Source organism: Symphalangus syndactylus, chromosome 15 (assembly GCF_028878055.3).
Source record: "Symphalangus syndactylus isolate Jambi chromosome 15, NHGRI_mSymSyn1-v2.1_pri, whole genome shotgun sequence".
NCBI classification, from domain to species: Eukaryota; Metazoa; Chordata; class Mammalia; order Primates; family Hylobatidae; genus Symphalangus; species Symphalangus syndactylus.
The window spans coordinates 102,323,325-102,343,128 of record NC_072437.2 but is presented as its reverse complement, the minus strand read 5'-3'; the positions used below and the strand labels follow the sequence as shown (position 1 = coordinate 102,343,128).

General features: G+C 40.1%; 1 long non-coding RNA gene across 1 annotated transcript in view; it reads right to left on the bottom strand.

Moving 5' to 3' along the window:
• LOC134732626 (uncharacterized) overlaps positions 1-19,804 on the bottom strand; it is a 65,724-nt gene that overhangs the window by 14,122 nt on the left and 31,798 nt on the right. Inside the window, exon 3 of the long non-coding RNA XR_010115966.1 lies at positions 2,732-2,855. This is a non-coding gene — a long non-coding RNA (uncharacterized lncRNA). The remainder of the gene's footprint in view (positions 1-2,731; positions 2,856-19,804) is intronic.

Sequence of the window (19,804 nt, the reverse complement as noted above, 5' to 3'; positions counted from 1 at the left end):
TAAGTTTTATTTTTTAAAAAAAATTTCAACTTTAATTTTAAATTCAGGGTTACATGTGCAGGTTTATTACATGGGTATATTGTGTGATGCTGAGGTTTCAGATACATGCTTAATTTAACTGATATTCATATTCTATTCCAGGGATTGACAAAATAAATCTGGTTCCTCTGTTTTTGTACATCCTATTGAGAGATAAGACTAGCTGGATTTCCTAGGCCGAATAAGAATCCCTAAGCCTAGCTGGGAAGGTGACCGCAGCCACCTTTATACACGGGGCTTGCAACTTAACTCACACCCAACTAATCAGGTAGTAAAGAGAGCTCACTAAAATGCTAATTAGGCAAAAACAGAAGGTAAAGAAATAGCCAATCATCTATCGCCTGAGAGCACAGCAGGAGGGACAATGATAGGGGTATAAACCCAGGCACTGGCGCCGGCAAAGGCTACCCTCTTTGGGTCCCCTCCCTTTGTATGGGAGCTCTGTTTTCACTCTATTAAATCTTGCAACTGCACACTCTTCTGGTCCATGTTTGTTACTCAAGCTGAGCTTTCTTTGCTCACCGTCCGCCACTGCTGTTTGCTGCCGCCGCAGACACGCTGCTGACTTCCATCCCTCCAGATCTGGCAGGGTGTCCGCTGTGCTCCTGATCCAGCAAGGTGCCCATTGCTGCTCCCAATCGGGCTAAAGGTTTGCCACTGTTCCCGCATGGCTAAGTGCCCGGGTTCATCCTAATCAAGCTGAACACTAGTCACTGAGTTCCACAGTTCTCTTCCGTGACCCACGGCTTCTAATAGAGCTATAACACTCACCGCATGGCTCAAGATTCCATTCCTTGGAATCCGTGAGGCCAAGAACCCCAGGTCAGAGAACACCAGGTTTGCCACCATCTTGGAAGCGGCCCGCCACCATCTTGGGAACTCTGGGAGCAAGGACCACCTCCCCCCGCCCCCCGTAATACTATGAGCCAAGAACTGTTTTTACATTTTTAAACAGTTGGAAAAAAATCAAAAGGAGAGTATTTCATGACATATGAAAATTATATAAAATTCAAATTTCAGTGGCCATAAATAATTTAATTGAAACACATCCATGCTTATTACTTACATATTGCCTGTAATGAATAAAGAAAATGATCAATATTTTGTTTATGATTTCATTTAGCAAAATATTGAAGTTGTTCATTCCTCAAATCATTCTCCTAGCTCTCATTGTTTCATTACAATTCATCTACAAGATCGTATTAGAATTAATAGTGAGGCATGGTGGTGTGTGCCTGTAGTCCCAGCTACTGGAGAGGCTGAAATGGGAGGATTGCTTGAGCCCAGGACTTCAAGAGCAACCTAGACAACACAGTGAGACCCCCATATCAAAAAAAATTAAATTCATATGAAAATTTATATGTTATCCAAAGTAGTGTGTACAATATAATCTATATGGCACCACTGTTAGTACTGAGGCCAGACAAGGCATCCCCCAACACAAAATGGGCATTAATCATTCAATTCCTGTACTGTTTCCTTAAAGCCAGGAACCAACCTCAAAATCATTTTCCTCACAGCTCCCCAGGAGGTACCATATAAGTTAAAAGCTATCTGACAACTCTGGACATTTAAGAAATTAAGCAGTGACACAATATTGTACTTCAGAAGAATTTACTGAAAAAAATCACATTATTGCATTCGGTTTCTCTTGAAGTGTACTAATTTGGTTTAATTTGGTCCATTTTATGGGAGGCAAAATTATTTCCAACTGAATACATGTACACTTCACTAGAAATTAAACTTACAATTACTGAAAGTTTAAATATCCTGAGGCAGATTTTGACAGCAATTTCATGTATACTCAAGCTTGGAATGTATTACATGATTACAATTACCCTATTTCTGAAAGAAAATTTAGGGAACCTTTATCATTATGCTCTGAAACCATTCTTGGATTTGTCACATTATGCCATGTCTTTATAGTCATCAGACTTTCTAATGCTAATCAAGATGTTTTGGCTGTTTTTGACTTGGGTATTGCTGAAATGGCATATCCTGCTAATTGTCTCATCCTCTCTGATTAAGCACACAGAGTCCAAATATTTAGAAATGATTCATTATTCTTAACAAAATAAAGCTGTAACAATGATTTTATGAACTAAAATTTTAATAAATTCAAATATCTCACAAACTCTTTTTCCTTAACCCTTGTAGGAGGTTACTTTCATTTGAATTTGGGTTTGCATTTTCCAGACATGCTTTTATAATATGACTGTGACGTATGTCTTCCTAGACATCATATAATATTGCGATTCATGTTCTCAAAAAGAATTGAAGGAAAAGCAAAAGAGACACTTACGAAAATGATCTCAGCGCCCTGCACTTCTTCCGCCTTTCCACCATCCAAAACAAGAGTAAGCTTCAAAAGGAAGCGAGTAAATGCAAAGCTCTGGAGAAGTTTGGGGGTGTAATGGTAGAAAGTAGAGGCTCTCTTCTTGATGGAGGCCTGGAGGAATAAGCCAAGTCCTAAAAGTTTCCTACAGCAGATGAGAAGCTGGCTGGAAGCATGTGGGATAGAGGCAGAGAGTGTCTGCTGCCACCTCACCCAGTTCCCCACAGGTCTGAAGTGACTTAAGAAAGCAACCTTATTTTCCTACCTCCCTCTAACTAGGAACAAGAAGCCTTAAGGGCTTTCTCTTTAGACAGGAACAGCGCAGAACATAAACCAAATCCTAATCAGAAGGCTTACCATTCAGGGGGTGCAGATGTAGAGAAGAAGCATGCCCAGCTGACAGATGGAGCAAGTTGCACCTAAACAGATGAGAAACTGGAGAGATGGCAACAACCAGCAGTCACTGCTTCCCAATGCTATCCTGTAGAGTTACAACTAATGTTACTGGGTTTAATTGCAAAATTGCTGTGTTTACCCAGAATGAACTAAGACTATGTGTTCTGCCATGAGGAACTGAGAGATTCAGATGAGTTATTTCAAACATAAAAAAAATTACTTCTTTATACCTGAGTAAGTGGCATGAAAATATTGTAACCATTATACACACATTGACAACACTCAACTCAGTCTTGAAGTTTCACCCTCTAAATTATTTAATTAGAAAGTTACCTTTAAATTTTTTTAACTAGAAATAATTAACCTGCTGACAACACTTAAACAGTTACTAGTAAAGGCTGTGAAAGGGAAATTAAACTTACAGCACACAAATATTTGAATTACCCTTACGCCTTAATAATCTACCTAGGGGAGTGGTAGCTGGGGGTGGGGGTTAGCTAATGGATACTAAGTTTCTTTTTGAGTTGATACAAATGGCCTGGAATTGACTATGGTGATGTTGCACATATCTGTGAATATATTAAAAACTAATAAATGAGTGAAATGCATAGTATGTAAATTACATCTCAATAAAACTGTCAAAAAATTATACCTCAAATAGGAAAAATATAAATAATATTTCCATTAATTTCAAAGTCACAAATCAATTAGAAACTACAAACAACACTGAGTCTAGAGGGAAGCACATTTCTAGCACTGGCAGCCTTTAGAAGAAATCCTTGAACTTGGAGTCACAACTACGAATAGAATCCTTCAGCATGCAATTGCTGCTGTGTGAATTTCATAACCCACTTAGACTCTCTGAGTCTCAGTTTCTATAAAAATAGTACCTATCCTACAGGATTGTTGTAAGAATAGTTTTTATGCAGCGAACTCCTATTGAATGTCTACTATATACTAAGGACTGACTATATAAATACTGAAAATAGAAAATTAAACATTGGTTGTTGTCCTCATGAATTCAGTCTTGCAGGGGAAATAGCCACCAAAAATCTATAAGGTGATGTAGTATTTTCTATAAGTGAAGTAATGGGGGTAAATCAAAGGAAAAGGAGCACGGAAGAGGAGCTTAGAACAGTGGGTTAGGAATGCATAAGATTCAGGAAGGGGAAGTTTGAGGAGAATCTTAACAGATAGGATTCAGGCCAGGCGTGGTGGTTCACCCCTGTAATCCCAGCACTTTGGGAGGCCGAGGCGGGTGGATCACCTGAGATCAGGAGTTCAAGACCAGCCTTGGCAACGTCGTGAAACCCTGTCTCTACTAAAAATACAAAAATTAGCTGTTCATGGTGGCACACACCTGTAATCCCAGCTACTCGGGAGGCTGAGGCAGGAAAATCACTTAAACCCAGGAGGCGGAGGCTGCAGTGAGCCAAGATGAGCCATTGCATTCCAGCCTGGTTGACAAAGCGAGAGTCCATCTTAAAAAAAAAACAGAAGATTCATACCACATCACCCATAAAAATCAATTAGAATTCATAGAGATAAAAATTGGGAAAGATTAATTCGATCAAAACCAATATATAAGTTAATCAATGACTATTAATATAGGAAATAAATTTAAAGTTTCATTCAGAAAACACAGTTGGTGGTAGAGTTGAAATTAGACTAATAAAATTCAAATAGACCAATAAAATGCCAATGGATGTGGCACTACTTATGTGCCTCACAATGTTAAAAGAAAAACACATATTAATAGAAATTTATAAAACATATTTTTGCCCTCAAGGAATTTATACTCTTCCAGTCAAAAAGATATATCTGGTTGACAAAAACAGTTAAGCTCTGTAAAATATTTGAAGAGATTTATTATGACACAACTATGAGGAACGCAATCCGTGATATGGCCCCAGGAGATCCTGAGAATCTATGCACAAGGTGGTCAGGCTACACGATCTGTAAAAACCTATAAAAACAGCTTGGTTTTATATGTTTTAGGGAGACCTGAGACACCAATCACTACATGTAAGGTGTATCTTTCTTCAGTTTGGAAAGGTGGGACAACTCAAAGTGGGGGCTTCCAGGTCATAGGTGGATTCAAGCATTTTCTGATTGGCAATTGGTTATTGCCAGGTTTAACTGACTCATTGTTCTGCGTGGCTGGGGAGGCCTCAGGAAACTTACAATCATGGTGGAAGGTGAAGTAGAAGCAAGTGCCTTCTTCACAAAGTGGCAGAAGAGAGAGAGTGAAGGAGGAAGTGCCACACTTTTAATCCGTCAGATCTCATAAGAACTCTATCACAAGAACAAGGGGGAAGGGTCCCCCCATGATCCAATCACTTTCCACCAGGCCCCTCCACCAACAAGTGGGGATTACAATTCGATGTGAGATTTGGGTGGGGACATAGAGCCAAACCATATCCATTATTATGTAAAGATTTAGAATCAATAGAAAGAAATGTCTGGGTTAAGATAAATGGTTGTGTGGATGTGAGGGCAATCTGGCTGTGACATCTGTCACCCCATTAAATGCCAGGGTTGATTTGGCTGATCTGGCTGGCTAGGCGGGTGGCCCCTTCCTCCCTTACTGCTCCATGTGTGTCCCTCCTGAAGCTGCGCACTCGGTCGAAGAGGATGACTATCCCTGATAGAGGAGGACCAGTCTTCAGTCAAGGGTATACGAGTAGCTATGCTGTCTTGCTAGAACCTCCAAACAAGCTCTCAAGATAAACGGTTGTGGAGACAAAGGTTTGATTATGCAGCTGAAGCCTCCAGGCAGCAGGTTTCAGAGCTCTTATCAGACCTAAAAAGGTGCTAGACTCTTAGGTAACTCTCTCCTAGATCTTAGTTAAATCTCTCCTGAAAAGAGAAAGAGATTTTCTACAGAATGTATATTTTCCCCCACAAGGGAGAGCCTTACAGTGCCATTTCAAAATATGTCAAAGAAATATATTTTGGGGTAAAATATTGTGATTCCTTTTAGGCCTGCTATGTATCATGTGATGCTACACTAGAGTCAGGTTGGAAATGGTGTCTTATTGCTACAGAATCTTTATCAGTCTTAAGATCTCTGTTTCAATGTTAACGCTGGTCAGGTGTGCCTGAATTCCCAAGAGAGGAGGGTATAATGAAGTATGTCTGACTCCCTCTTCCCATCATGGCCTGAACTAGATTTTCAGATTTACTTTGGAGTGCCTTTGGCCAAGAGCAGGGGTGTCCATCAATCAGTTGGAGCTTAGAATTGTATTTTTGGTTTACAATATATATGAAATAATTCAAAATATAAAATCATACAGGTTTCTATACAATACAATGCCAAAAGTACATTATAAATGAACAAACAGAAAGTGAAGAGAAACAAAGCTATCTGGATTTACTGAGGATCTTTGTAAAAAAACAAAATGTGGCACCTGGAATACAACTAATCAGCTGTAAATAAATCAAGAGAAAGGAGGCTGGCATTGCAGGTAGTAGATATGATGAAGGCACACAGCAGAAATGTGCATAGAATATGAATGAAAAATAAAATGGACCAACCAGACCTAGGCATTGAGGACTATGAGTTTGAATAATCGTAGATGTATTAAAGTGGATGGAGCTGGAGGCCATTATACTAAGTGAAATAACGCAGAAATGGAAAGTCAAATACCACAGGTTCGTGCTTATAGGTGGGAGATAAACCATGGGTACACGTGGACATACAGAGTGAAATAACAGACGCTGAGACTACAAAAGGTGAGAGGGGGAGGGGGAGGTGAGGGATGAAAAATTACCTGTTGGGTACAATATCACCCAGACTTCACTGAAACCACTTTTGCAAAAATTATATCAGTGGGAAAAATTATAACAGAAAGCTAAGCTAACCTACCCCCATCTTGCGTTTCCCTAAATTAATTGTGGGCTATTGGGCTGAGCTAACTTTGAAAGATATTTAGGCTACAGTGTAAATGCCCAAAACTCAACTACTTTTTTTTTTTTTTTTTTTTTCTTTTTTTTTATTATACTTTAGGGTTTTAGGGTACATGTGCACAATGTGCAGTTTTGTTACATATGTATCCATGTGCCATGTTGATTTCCTGCACCCATTAACTTGTCATTTAGCATTAGGTGTATCTCCTAATGCTGTCCCTCCCCCCTCCCCCCACCCCACAACAGTCCCCGGAGTGTGATGTTCCCCTTCCTGTGTCCATGAGTTCTCATTGTTCAATTCCCACCTATGAGTGAGAACATGCGGTGTTTGGTTTTTTGTCCTTGCGATAGTTTACTGAGAATGATGTTTTCCAGTTTCATCCATGTCCCTACTTTTAAAAGCTAATGGGAGGCCACCAGGCTGCGGGGAGGAGAGGCAGCTGAGTCCTGCTAAGGTGCAGACATAAAGGATTATCAGCCATTATTCCAGAGGTTATAAGACATGCAACTTCCCCAACTACTCCTGCAAATAACACCACTATTGTAGATTGACCTTTTTAGTTATCTTTCCAGGTTTTTTGCATGTTTGACACCGATGGCTCCAACTAAACCTGATGTCTCTACCTAGACCACCAATGCTGCTCCTGTGGCCCTAACCAGAAGCGATTCAGCCCTCAGGAGAACAGCTTTGACCCCCTATGATTTCATCTCCATCCCAACCAATCAGCAACAAGCACCTGTTACCTGGCCACACCCACCTGTTTCCTCAAACTGTGTCTGAAAAACCCCTAACGCATGAGCTCCAACCTAGATCATTTGAGTACAAATTCCAGCTCCCATGTGGCGTGGCTGGCTAGTGTCTATTAAACTCTTTCTCTACTCTAATGCCATGGTCTGTCTTTATGCCGGGGGTAGGAGGAACCCCTCAGGCAGTTACATCATCACAACACAACAGACACATGTAAGAAATCTGCCTTGTACCCCCTAAATATGTATAAAATGTTTAAATAATAAATAATTTTTAAAAAGAAAAGAAAAAAAATCATAGATGCAAAGAAAGAAGAATCCCTGGACTCTAGTAATATTTTCACAAAATCATGAAATCAGTTTTCTTTGCTATATCACAATTTAAGTCTATAACAGAAAAGTGGGAGAAAGGAAGGAAAGAACACTAAGAGATATGCAACACTCCAAGGATGGACTAAGGATATTGACACAGATTTCTCTAGAAACTGCCCTCCATAGCTGCCCTTCAGATAAACTCCATGAAAAGCATTTTGACAGGAAAACTTTTCTCGTTATGGCAATACAGCACATACCATGTTTGAAACAAATATAGTTTCATAAAATATTTTGAAATGAATGCATTGTTTTGACATGATCACAACGTGTTCATGCCCATATGTTTTCATTTATTTCCAGCTAAAGCATGTGTCAGCTATTAGGGACATGAACAGAATGTTATATATTATGTGTATCATGTGTACATTTTAATTGGACCGCTGTGTGAAAATATTTTAACTTAATTCATTAGTAAAGCTTTCCATTCCTAAAAATTAAATCGCCCATCCCCTCTGAATGAAATTCCCAGTCACTAGAAATAAAGAGTTGGCTACTATTACTTCAAGAAAATGCTTACTAAAACTTAAAAAAACAGAAAACACTCTAGCAGAGACTAGAAGTCAGACAGTTTTAGACTTCTAACTAACTGAAAATGTCTTTGAGAATCGCCCACCTGGAATGAATTCCAGCTGATTCCCATGCAAAGTGGAAATTTATAATGTCAAATGAAAACCATACACAAAAGCTAGCAGTCGTAAACAGTTTAAATCTGAAGTTGCTTAACATGTATCCCTGAAACTGAGTTTATAGTTTCCTTTAAAACCAACAAATCTAAGCGAAGCTAAAGGCATAGCAGTGTCAGTCAAAACGTACCAGATTTTCTAAATTATTTTCTGTTGTATATTAGACAGTTTGGCATGACAGTCATTAAGTTTTACCGGAATTTTTTTGTCGTTCCATTTTACTAGCATGAAAGCGTCTCTACTATATCACTCTTAATTTTTTTTATCGTACTTTAAGTTCTGGGGTACATGTGCAGAACATGCAGTTTCGTTACATAGGTATACACGTGGTTTGCTGCACCCATCAACCTGTCACCTACATTAGGCATTTCTCCTAATCTTATCCCTTCCCTAGCCCCCCACTCACTGACAGGCCCCGGTGTGGGATGTTCCCCTCCCTGTGTCCATGTGTTCTCATTGTTCAGCTCTCACTTATGAGTGAGAACATGCGGTGTTTCTTAATTTTTTTTTTTTTAATGCTCTAGAACAGGTTGTCTTTTGGCTTCCCTGGGCCACATTGGAAGAACTGTCTTGGGCCACATATAAAACACACTAACATTAACAATAGCTGATGAGTGAAAAAAGAAAAATCGCAAAAAAACTCAATGTTTTAAGAAAGTTTACAAATTTGTGTTGGACCACATTAAAGCTATCCTGGGCCACATGCTGCCCATGGGCCACAGGTTGGACAAGCTTGCTTTAGAGAATTCTGCAGTCAATATTAACACTCTTTTTCCTTTTTTGTAGATTGCATATATATTATCAGCTCCTCTTTCTGTATTAGAAATCTCTTTTTTTATCTTCCTCTTCATCTCGTTTATTAAACTGATCACCAAGTATGAAACGTGATAGCAATTTGGTTGCAACATTTATCACTCTGTTGACCAACTGCAGTGCTTGATTTGCCTGTTCACGCTAACGAGATTTGTGCCGCCTCCTTTCATACACCTGCATAGGAGGGTTGCTGGCTGGGGGCTGTCCCATAGGCACTGTTGATTCACTGGTGCTTCTAGATTGTCATAAGTACAGGCAGCTCTCCACCACTGCAGGCAAAGACAGCCTTAGTCACAAATGCAGATAGCTGCCATTGGAAATGAGGTGAATTCTCCAGAGATGTGGATGGGGAACTGACTCTATCTGCTACTGTCTATCACTTGTGCCAATCAGATGCTCCCTGTCCCCGTGTTAATTTCACTGCATCTTGTTACTGTTTCTTCAAAGTGGTAGCCAGACACAATTTTTATTTAAGAAAAGAAAAACTTACAACAAGGTTTATACTGGTACAAGCTACAGTTTCTATTAGCTGTTGCAGTTGATCCCAAGGGCACAACTGATATTCACCCTGTCCCGCATCTAACATACATTCTAGATTCTTCTCCCTCTTGGATAGCACTTCTGCTCATGCAGGTCTGTTGTTCAACAAGATAGCACAGACCTTCGTGCCTAAGAGGTCTGCCCCTCCAGTTACCTTAACTTTGTCAGGATGTTGTTCCAGCAGTTTCCACTTATGGTAATCACTGGACTCAAAGTTATTAAGAGGTACCCAGTGAATCTCCCGAGTTTCAAACATACTTCTTCCTGTCATTATTATGTAGCAGCAATCTTTCTCTTTATGATCATCAAAGCCAATTATTCTTTTCAATATACTAATCCTTCTTTACCTTCTAGGCTATTAGTGTAAGAAGTCCAAAATGACCAGGCAACTGCTACAATCTTATATTTATAGAAACAATTAATTTGTCCCTTGGGAACCTAGACCTCGAGACCAAAGCTTAAAGTTGTGGGAATGGAAAGCACACCTTCCCCCAAAGTGGGTTACAGAGTAATGATGTAAAGGCAACTTACACTACCATGCCTTGGATCCTACATGCATTTGTTCTACCTAAGGAAGACATAGCAGTATATGTTGATTCAAGGTATATACCACATCTTTAAAGATAGCAGCCAACAACTCCAGGCGGATGCCTTTGCTTGACCTCTCAGTGGCCTTTTAAACATTCAAGCCAGCAACTTCTGGGTGATATAGTAAGACAAGTGGATTTCATGGACATGTGCTTACTCCTTGGTACAAATGTGGTCCCTTGATCCAAGGTGAAGCTATGTGAGATACAACCACAAATCAGACACGTGCTGATCCCTCAGATAATGGCACAAAACAAGGTGCTATGGCAAGGAAAGTAGACTTTCTTTTTTTTTTTTTTTTTTGAGACGGAGTCTCGCTCTGTCACCCAGGCTGGAGTGCAGTGGCGCAGTCTCGGCTCACTGCAAGCTCCGCCTCCCGGGTTCACGCCATTCTCCTGCCTCAGCCTCTCCGAGTAGCTGGGACTACAGGTGCCCGCCACCACACCCGGCTAATTTTTTGTATTTTTAGTAGAGACGGGGTTTCACTGTGGTCTCGATCTCCTGACTTCGTGATCCGCCCGCCTCGGCCTCCCAAAGTGCTGGGATTACAAGCGTGAGCCACCGCGCCTGGCCAAAGGCTTTCTTGTTTCTTTTTTTTTTTTTAAGACAGAGTCTTGCTCTGTCACCCAGGCTAGAGTGCCATGGCTCCATCATCACTCACTGCAACCTTGAACTCCTGAGCTCAAGCAGTCCTCCCACCTCAGCCTCCCAAGTGGGACTGCAGGTGCTCACCACCACACCCAGTTTGTTTGTTTGTAGAGATAGGGTCTTACTATGTTTCCCAGACTGTTCTAGAACTCCTTGCCTCAAGCGATCCTCCCAAATTGGCCTCCCAAAAGTGTTGGGATTACAGGCATGAGCCACAACACTCAACAGTGGAAGGTAGACTTATAACCAAAATATGTATCAATCCAGTAAGGACAAATGGCTGTCACCTCCAGGTTGGTGTCTTCAGAGGATAGCATCCTACCAAGGGCTCAGCATCAGTTTTTACCACTGACAGTTTGACCATTCTGCAGTAACAGTGCCTAGATCAGCCCTGGTGAGAGGGAGTCTCCGCTGCCAGGCTCATGCATCACCTGCAGTCCTGGCACAAGGCTACTCCACTCATGGGCCCATTGTGCAAACACTGGGATGGCCAAGAAGAAAAGCTTGCTAAACTCCACTGGACAAATCATCCTACCCATCTTGTCTTCTTCTCTGATGTGGATGATCACCGTAAGTACTGATGTGGGATGCAAAGACTCACATACTTTGTGTCCATTCCTAATAGTCAACCCATATTTTTCTTTCACAGATTTCTTGTAATTGATCTCCTCATCTTACTTCTTCCAGATCTCTAATCAACCAGCCTTTCCAGTACTGTGCATTTTCCTCGGTGGTAGAAAACAGAAGGTACAATAGCTTTTCCAGCTTGGTGGGGACCAAGACCACAGTACTTCTAAAACTTTCACCAATGTGGGAGGCCTCCGAATCTCTGTAGCATTTCTCTCTTACCCTTTGGCGTATGTGTCTTCCCAAGGCATCCAGAGGACTCGAGACTTCCTTCTCCTGGTCCATTTAATGTGGATGCCATCTAAATGGTGGACCAATATGAATTTTCTGTTGAATGTTTAGATACCCAAGTTACCTTTTTACTATATAGTGATGAATAGTAAGAGAGAGAGTTAATATAACTCAGCATACTTTGGTCTCTTCCAAATGAATGAAGATTGCTTCTGATAAATATTTCTGGCAAAGAATGAAAAGAACACTTTCTCCAGATCATTTTCTGTACACCAAGGGCAAGAGACTGTGTTGATCTGTTCCGGTAAAGGTAAATCCAAAAGAGCAGCTGGAAACTTGGCTAAGTTTTCGGACGTTTCCATCTTCTGTTCCAATCCATCTGGCTTTTTTCCAGAAGTAAGAGTAATGACAATAGTGACAACCACCCCTGAATCCTTCTTTGAGGGTATCTCTTATTGCTGCCATTCCACCTGAGATGCAGTCTTGCTTCTGATTTTGTTTTTGTTGGAATGGAAGCAGGGTATTTCAAGGGCTTCCATGCAGTCTTTCCTGCAGTGGCAGCTCTGACTCTCCAGATCAGTTAACCAGTCTGAATGTTCTGACTCTGCTAAATATGTTCATCATGAGTAGGGACTCAGGGAATGAGTACATGACCACAGGAGCCTTTGAACTCACTGTGAGATGGACTTAGGCCAGGACTCCATTTACAGCTTTGTATCAGTTTGATAAGGCTGCCATAACACAGTACCAAACACTGGGTGGCTATGACACTAGAAACTCATTGTCTCATGGTTCTGGAAGTTAGAAGTCTGAAATCAAGGCATTAACAGGGTTGGTTCCTTCCCAGGACTATGAGGGATTTGTTCCAGGCCTCTCTTCTTGGCTTGTAGATGGCGTCTTCTTTCTGGGTCTCTTTACATCATTTTTCCTCTATAAGTGTCTGTCTCTGTGTCCAAATTTCCCCTTTTTATAATGACACAAGTCATATAGGATTAAGGCCCACACAAATGACTGCATTTTAACTTGATTACCTCTGTAGAGACCCTGTCTCCAAAGAAGGTCACACGCTAAGGTATTTAGGGTTAGGACACCAACATTTCTTTTTATAGGAGACACAATTCAACCTATAACAGAACCAAACACCAGAAACTCCCTCTCTCAAAACATACCAATGGCAGTTCAGACCCTTATCCAACAGCCCTGGAAATATGTGGTATTCCCCTTTCACCACTGTATTATTACTCTGGTAAGTGGCTCTGGGAAAAAATGAGGAAATTACTACTGTCTGTGCTTGCTGAGGCACTGCAAAGTTCTTCCTCAAGACTGCCCATCTTTCTCTTCAATCAATGCTGAGTCTGAGAACTGCCTCATATCTGGAAAGTGAATAAAGGATCATGACTTTGTCTGTTTGTTGTTGGCAGCTGACATCAATGTTTGGATCACCTGCTCTTGATCATTTTGCTTAAACAGATAAAATAATACTCTCACTAAGTGCCTATCTAGTAAAAGCATTGATGATTGAAGTTTTTTATTTCTTTGTTAAGAAAAAAACTTATCAAGAGTAGTTTGAACAATGCTGGCCTTCTTCCTCTCCTATCACACACAATATAGAGCGAGCATCTTTTGTATGCCTTGGCACATTTTCATACTACTTTCTAAGTTTGAATCAGCTTCCAGCGTTTTATCCTTTCTACTTTTAATACATTGAATTATCTCTTGAGAGTTCTCTTAAATGTAAAATTTCTCACTGGCGTCCTTTTCTCTTTAACCTTTCCATCATGACCACTTTGCTCATTTAGACTGATACAGTTGCCTTTGCTAAGTTTCTCTGACTGCACGTCTAGAGTCTCATAAATAGCAGAGGTGTCAACATTCCCACAGTCAACTATTTATTCTATAAGCCCATTTACATTTGATTAGAATTTCACTTCCAACATTACGCTTTTTGTTTCCTTGGCAGTTGGTTCCCTCTTTCAAGTATCCATTTTTGTAAAATGTCAGATGGCTTTATCACTGAGAGACAAGGAGATGACACAACTATACATTTGCCATCTGTGTGTGAACTTAATAACAGATGTGCATTGGCTAATTACCTAAAGATTTTTTAAAAAGTGACACAATTGGTCACTGGTCAGGATGTACATCTGTCATTTATGTAGTGCTTTATTCACTGAAGAGATAGCAAAGTTTGCATTTTATGCAATTACTCACAGTTAATATATCTTCATAACTCAAATGTAGACAGTGCTCTTGGGACACTGGTATTAGTTAAGTAAACTTAGTAACTGAAATTCATATCAGAAAATGCATATCAGAAAACCAAAGCAAAAACTATAAATCTATTCTAATGCAGTGAACTCTCTGAGTCATTTGACACCTGCTTCGATAATTGGTCAAAGCAGCTCTGGCATGTCCATCATACAAGCACAAGATTAGAGCTGACTCCTGGTGTCCTTGTGAGGATATTAAATCCATGTGAGAGACTCATATCAATAAATTTTCCTTTATTCAGCCTTATTTTGTGACTCTTTGTGTGTCACTCTCAAGATCAATTTCTAAGCACATTTTCCTGATACGTATTTTAGCCAGGTCCTGCAACTCATCTGCTGAATAGTCTCTTTCCTCCCAAATCAGAGACAGTGCTTCCCTAGTTGGGCCAGGATGTTGTGTTAACTAATATGTAATTACTGAGTATTGTGTGAGGGAGATGCTCTAATAGATGTAAGTGTCTCATTCCCAATCACACGTGCACCCATCAGCTTCCCCAGTTGGGCCATGCTCACATTAAGCCTAGATACTAAGAGGGGAGGTTGGAGCAAATCGTGAAGTAAGTATATTTGCAAGCACTTTATCTTGCAAAATATCTGCCTTAGGTGAGTCCTCTGCATTATATCCAGACAAGGCAGGGTTGGGAGTGAAAGGGACTGCTATCCTCTGGTAAGAGGGATTGGTAACTTCTGCAGGCCCAAGAGTTCAAGGGAATCAGGGAAATTCAGTGGGCCATTTATGCAAGTCCAAAAGTTCATGGAGATCTGGAAAGATTTTAAGATTCTCAAATCAATTCATTCTAGATATCAGAGTCTTATTCTTTTCCTATCAGGTATGTAATTTTAGAAAGAGACTTGCCAGGACTATCTCTTAGGCTCCTTGGTAATTCTACTACTTTCACAATCTGATGCCAGGCTTGATTTTCAGTGCAATCCGTTCTCCAGCTTTAGAAGATGGGAGCTTCCTTAAATATTGCCAAAAATATTTTGTGACTTTTACATAATTTCCTGTGTTCTTGGCTGGTTAGTTTGAGTGGTTTTCTTTCTTCAACACATCAATGTCATTTAATAGCAACTGACCAAATCTATAGTCTTTGTAATTACCAATGTCCCATGTATTAGTCTGTTCTCACACTGCTATGAAGAAATACCTGAGACTGGGTAATTTATAAAGGAAAGAGATTTAATTGGCTCACAGTTCCGCATGGCTGGGGAAGCCTCAGGAAACTTACAATCATGGTGGAAGGGGAAGCAAACATGTCATTCTTCACATGGCAACAGGAGAGAGAAGTGAAGAGCAAAGAGGGGGAAAGTCCCTTATAAAACTATCAGATTTCATGAGAACTCACTCACTATCATGAGAACAGCACAGTGGAAAACTGCCTCCATGATTCAATTACCTCATACCTGGTCCTTCCCCTTGATATGTGGGAATTATGGGAACTACAACTGGAGATGAGATTTGGGCGGGGGCACAAAGCCTAACCATATCACCCCCATCTCTCAGATTCTAGAGCTATTGCATGAGATAGTGCACACCCTTTCACCTCAGCCCAACCTAATTAACCACAATAAGAGTCTTAATGATTATAATGCTACAATACAACAGAGCCAATCACCATCCCTCTTAGTGCTAACAATGGGTCTTTGTTGCAATCTGAATGTCAAGTGCTTCTATTCTAGAATCCATCTTGAAGATCTGCTTCCAATAACAACTTCTAATATTAATTGCCTTAGTTTAGATTATCCTCCTCCCTAAAACAAGCAGACCCAGAGAAAATAATTCAAATGAAAAATATTTATTTGGGAGGTACAATAAACAATGGAGAGGAGGGAGAATGTGAGACAGGAAAGGGACGATAGTCAATGAAGTGTACATTATCAAACAAAATAGCATGTTGGATAACTGGAGCTTAATCCCTTGGAGAATATCTGGGAAATGATATGAAGTATATGACTCAGAATCATCTTGTCTGAAAGCCAAAGAAACTGGGATAGTTAGACACAAATTTCTCTCAGTCATTGGTTGAAAGACACTCCCAAGAGTCATTAATCCCCGGGATGGCCAACCTGCCACACTCACGAGGAAAAAAGTCTTCTTCAGACATTTATGCAGCCAACAGATACATGAAAAAATGCTCATCATCACTGGCCATCAGAGAAATGCAAATCAAAACCACAATGAGATACCATCTCACACCAGTTAGAATGGCCATCATTAAAAAGTCAGGAAACAACAGGTGCTGGAGAGGATGTGGAGAAATAGGAACACTTTTACACTGTTGGTGGGACTGCAAACTAGTTCAACTATTGTGGAAGACAGTGTGGCGATTCCTCAAGGATCTAGAACTAGAAATACCATTTGACCCAGCCATCCCATTACTGGGTATATAACCGAAGGATTATAAATCATGCTGCTATAAAGACACATGCACATGTATGTTTATTGCTGCACTATTCACAATAACAAAGACTTGGAACCAACCCAAATGTCCATCAATGATAGACTAGATTAAGAAAATGTGGCACATATACAACATGGAATACTATGCAGCCATACAAAATGATGAGTTCACGTCCTCTGTAGGGACATGGATGAAGCTGGAAACCGTCATTCTCAGCAAACTATCGCAAGGACAAAAAACCAAACACCGCATGTTCTCACTCAGAGGTCAGAATTGAACAATGAGAACACTTGGACACAGGATGAGGAACATCACACACCAGGGCCTGTCATGGGGTGGGGGAAGGAGGGAGGGACAGCATTAGGAGATATACCTAATGTAAATGACGAGTTAATGGGTGCAGCACACCAACATGGTACATGTATACATATGCAACAAACCTGCACATTGTGCACATGTACCCTAGAACTTAAAGTATAAAAAAAAAAGAAAGAAATATTCATCTTAAAAAAAAAAGAAAAAAATCTTCTTCAGTGTGGAGAGCCCTCATCCAATACCGGTAGTTGAAGTCAACCAGAAATGGCCAAAGGAATCTGGGCGGGCACTACAGCATCTACTACACTTGCCATCTCTGAGAGCAAGAAGAAAATTGTTTATCTTGAGCCTCAGTGCTGAACAGAAATGAATAATCATCTCTCTATGAATCTAAATCTAGGGAATTCTCTGGATTACCAAACCGCTAAAGAAGAGGGAGTATTAAATGGAGCATTAGGCTGGTGTTATGGCCTGAATTGTATTTCCCTAAAATCCACATGTTGAAGCCCTAATGCCCAGTACTTCAGAATGTGGCAAAATTTGGAGACAGGGCCTTTAACTTAAAGAGGGGATTAAGTTAAAAGTAGGCCATTAGAGCGAGCCCTAATCCAAGGTCTTCTTTACAAGAAGAGGAAATTGCAACCAAGAGACATCAGGATGCATGCATGCAGAAGAAAGACCATGTAAGGACACAGCAAGACAGTGGCCAACTGCAAGCCGAGGAGAGAGGCCTCAGGGGAAACCAAACCTGCCATCACCCTGACCTTGGACTTGTAGCCTCCAAAGCTGTAAGAAAATAAATTTCTCTTATTGAAGCCACCTAGTTTGTGGTACTTTGTTATGGCAGTCCTAGCAAACTAATACAACAGGGATGGCTCAATGATCCAAGGACACCACCCTCATAGGAGCAGAATCACAGGAAAAGAATTCCTCCATCCAGCCAACTGTATCTTGATCCAGCAATTCCTCTACAAATGCAATACAGAGCTTGCCCTGGTGCTGCATGTACTGCCAGTCTCAGGACCAGCAGAACTTGTAAGCTTTATTATGCTTTCCTTTGATATCACAAAGTTTGTTCATCTTCTGAAATGGAATCCAATACAAATGGCATCACAGATAATCTTGGTCATTTACACATGCTTGATTCAATGCTCCCACCTGAACAAAATACAGCTGGCCCAGACTCGGGACCTCCATTTCATTCTCCATTCAGAGGTCAGATGCTGAAGAGGATGCCAGGGGATAACTGCTAAGAAGAAGACTTTCTGTCCCTCTTCCTCCCCTGGGAAACCAGTATGGACCTTCCCAAGAATCTTCTCCACCAAGTAATTTTCGTCCCCCATCTTCTGTCCCAACACTGAAAATAGTAATGAGTCATCTCCAAAACTGATCCAGCCTTCTGAAATCCAGGACCACAGGAAGATGTTCTTTTGTATCTCTTCTAAAGTAATTTCGATTTTGTTCTTTTTGTTTTACTGCTGTTAGTTAAGTAAATATGCAATGATTCAAATAGAAACTTGATAGAATTCTCATTCTTAAAGTGGTGTTTTATAAATGTACATTGCATAAACATAAATCTAATTATCAATAATAAATTGCTCCCATTTTATGAGTTTTATTGGAATTCAGTTCCAAATGTTTATCTTTAAGGCTTAGATAAGGTTAATTCAGCATTTTCTTGTTACTATTTAATAAATCCGTCTTAGTAATCCAGAAACACATCTTTTCATTTTAGTGCTTTAGTCAAGTAATTATATGACATTTAAATAGAAGCTTGGTAGAATTACAATTCTTGGGACATTATTTTATAACAAGAAAAGTTATGTATTGCTTATTTAAGAGTGAATTTTATGAATTAATTTTTTAAATCAAATTTTGTTTCATTTTATTCTATTTCTAAATAGTGGAAATACAGTATTTTGGCTTTTTTGGTGTTTGTATTAGTTTCCTGTAGCTGCTGTTACAAAATACCATGAACTAGGTGGCTTAAAGCAATAAATTTATACTCTCACAGTTCTGGAGGCCAGAAGTTCAAAATCAAAATGTCAGCTGAGCTACACTCCCTCTGGAGGCTCCAGGCGAGAATTCTTCCTTGCCTCTAGTGGCCACCAGTATTCTCTGATTTTTTTGGCTTGTGGCCACACCACTCCATTCTCTGCCTCTGTCTTCACCTTGCATTCTTCTCTGAGTGACTATCTTACAGAGATACTTGTCATTGGATTTACAGCCCACCCAGGTAGCCCAGGGTGATTTCCTCATCTCCAGACCTTTAACTCAGTTCCATCTACAAAGATTCTTTTTCCAAAGAAAGATGCCACTGACAGATTCCGGAAATTAGAACATAGATATACCTTCTGGGGGGACACCACTCAATCCACTATAAGTGTTTCACATGTTCCCTAGAACACGAAATGTAGCGAGAGCTTTACATGAGTAGTCTAGCAAGTAAAGACATTTGAAACTCAAAATATGCTTCTGTATACCAAGGTCTGTATCTCCTCCAGTTATTAAATTAATATGTTTATATTAAAAATGGTAATTTGGGGGGGAAGATAAGACAGTACAATATTTATGAAATGAAAAAAATAGGGAAATTGGAAGTCAAAGTACTTTCTTTAATGTATGTGTTAAGGACTAAAAAGACACACACTAAAATGTAAACAGTGGTGCTGGGAGGGGAATGGGAATTGGAGGGGGGGAGGAATGAAGGGAGAATTTTATATTCTTTCTATGTATGTATTTGCATTAAAAGTCACATGCTATAAAAAATAAATACAATAAGAGGGAGGGAGAGAAAGAGAGAGACAGATTCAGAAATTCAGAATAGCAGAGAGAAGTACAGAAAGATAAAAGTGGATTCAGAAACCACTCTCCAAAATACAAATG